The sequence below is a fragment of the Vipera ursinii genome, assembly GCF_947247035.1.
Source record: "Vipera ursinii genome assembly, chromosome: 1".
Taxonomy (NCBI): Eukaryota; Metazoa; Chordata; class Lepidosauria; order Squamata; family Viperidae; genus Vipera; species Vipera ursinii.
This window is the reverse complement of record NC_139512.1, coordinates 169,622,553-169,625,502: the sequence shown is the minus strand read 5'-3', so window position 1 is coordinate 169,625,502 and position 2,950 is coordinate 169,622,553.

Here is a 2,950-nt window from a genome sequence, read left to right as displayed (position 1 = left end):
ATCTTCTAGCTGTATTGATTTATGACAATCTAGAAGTATTATAACATATAATTTTATTAGAAGCAACTTTAAAAAGCAAGTTTTCAAAGCTGGGAAACTAAAGTGCTTTATTTAAGAATTGTCAATTTTAAAACTGACCAAGGGGCCAGTTCTGTGTTCTGTTTCTGATTTCCCATAGGCCATTCAAATATTTCAAGAAATCTAGTAAGAAATACAGTTCTCCAAAATCAGGCATGTCAAACTCACGACCTCATGTGACGTCGCACAATGTATCGCAACTTTTTCCCCACTGCCGACAAAGGGGTGGGTGCGGTTTTGGCATGACGCATCTGGCCCGCTGGCTGGGAGTTGTACATGCCTGTCCTAAATCACTGTTATCTGCAAGTGATATCTAGATAAATCATGGATGGATGATCAAGAAACAAAATCCTTTTGTACCATGATGGGAAATATCCTGTCTACACTTCACAACGTTCTCAAGACTCAATACAAAAAAATTCTAGACAAATTATTTGACTTGAACAAGTGAAATCAGCTTTCAAAGTTGTGCACAAGTCTTCTCCATTTGAAATACAAAATATGCAACAGTAAGCTCGTGTTCTATAAGAGTCTTCTAGACAGTCATTTGTCTGAGATGGTATAGGTTCTGCTTGAGCAGGGGGCTAGACTAGAAGACCTCCAAGGTCCCTTCCGGCTCTATTCTAATCTACTACTTGTATAGGATTAAAAAAAAATTTTTGTATGTGGCTCCAGGTCAGTTTGGACTAATTCCTATAATTTTCTTAGCAATATTTCATAAGTGGTTTGTCCTTGTCTGCTTCTTAGGACTGAAAGAGAGTGATTGGCCCAAGGTCACCCAGCTGGCTTTGTGCCTACGGTACAGTCTCCTGATTTGCAGCCTGGTGTCTTAACCACTACCCCAAACTGTATCATACAATAATTAATCATAGTAAACTATTACAACTTTGAACCTTTGTGCCAAAACTGATGGACTAATAACTCAATGTTAGGAAGTTTTTCTTTGGAAGCAAGTCCTATTAGTTTTAATTTAATATACTTTAGTCCACAGGTGTCAAACTTGCTACATCACATGATGTGTTGTGATATATTGCGACTCTTTTTGCATTGCCGGCAATGGGGTAGGCGCGGTTTCAGTATGATGAAACCGGCCCATGGGCCGGCAGTTTGACACCCCTGCTTTAGTCCCTCATATCTTGACTAGAGAGTAAACTTCCTACAGGTTCAGTCATATTTCCTTATAAATCGGGATCAAGTTAGGCTGTATATATGTTCCTTGTTTTAGGCTTAAGAGGATCCACCCCTGTGGATTAGTTTATGACTCTTCAATTTAATTAGAACACTAATCACCAACTCTTTAAAATGCTGATTTCTGCTGTAAAACCCTTGATGACTTGGCACCTAAGTATCTACAGGATGGTCTATTCCAATCTGCACTGGCCTGCCCTATTAGATCATCTAGGGAAAATATTCCTGGTGCTCCATCATCAGGAAATAAAAGAGCTAAAGCAAGGAAGCCCTGTTTTTTTTAATGACAAGACCAGTCCTATGGAGCAACCTCAAGCTGATACCTTTCTTGATGCTTTCAGGAAGCTGTTGAAAATGGAGTTTCATGAAAGCTTTTTAAACCTCTTCAGTCCCACTTTTAATTTTGTTTGTTCTTATTTCATCGTGAAGCTTTGCTCTATCTTTTTAACCTTAGCATGGAAGTAGCCACTTAGAGCTGAGTGTAGTGGGATACAAATATAGTAAAATAAGTAAAAATTAACATGCCAATTCTAGTTCTGTCATGTTCAGCCTGAAGGGCCTTTTCCACACGGTTATAAAGATTCATGCAAGGAAACCCTTTTAAAAAATTCACAATTGTGTTTCTTTTAAAAAACATTATTTTTCTGGAAGCAACTTTAAAGGCAAAAGATGTAAATATGTATTTTCACAAGTGGAAAACCTTAACACAGACATGTCAAACACAAGGCCCGGGGGCTGGATCCGGCCCGCGAAGTGGTTGTATGCGGCCCGCGAAGCCATCCTGGAAACAGTGAGGGAACGGCCCCCACTGCCTTGGCCCTGGCCCAGAGACCCTCCTTCTGCCAGGGACCCTCAGATCTGTCCCACTCCTGCCCAGGCCCCCATAGGCACCCTTGATGCAAACGATGTAGAGCTGGCCACGCCCACCCAGTAGGCTATATGCACTTTAGCCATGCCCACCCAGTAGGCCACGCCCACCCAGGCCATACACACCCGGCCCCCTGAGGGCAACCGCAATGCTGATGCGGCCCGCAATGAAATTGAGTTTGACACCCCTGCCTTAACAAGAGTTGCTGCTGGAGAAAGTAATTGAAGGCTGCCATATTATGCAATGGAGAGAAAGTGAGCTTAATTCTGAATAAAAATGTACCTAATTGAGCTGTAGGGGAAATACAGAGGTGTATACAGTACACAAAATTTTGTTTTCACTTTTTTGTATGTTGCACTGAATGTAATATGATTCTTTTGTTTGTTTTTTTAGTTTGTGCATTGCCCAGCATCATATGACTGGGGCAAATTATTGTAAATAAGCAAAGCTATTACTAGAAACGACCATGGCTTTGTCAAAAACAGATCATGCCAGACAAATCTTATTGCAGGTAACTAAATTAGTGTACCAGAGAAATGCTGTGGACATACCGTGTTTCCCTGAAAGTAAGACTTACCCCCAAAATAAGTCCTCGCTTGATTTTGGGGGGTGGGCCTAATATAAGCACTAACCCCAAAACAAGCCCTAGTTTTGGGGCAAGGCACACACCTAAAAATCAAACTAGGGCGGGGGGTGGGGTTGGAGCTTACCATTGCAGCCAGGCCTCCCATGGATCGACACTTGCCTTGGGCCCACTTCTGTGGCCGAAGGAACAGCTTCATTCTGCAGCTGAGAATGGAGCACAGGCCTGCATTT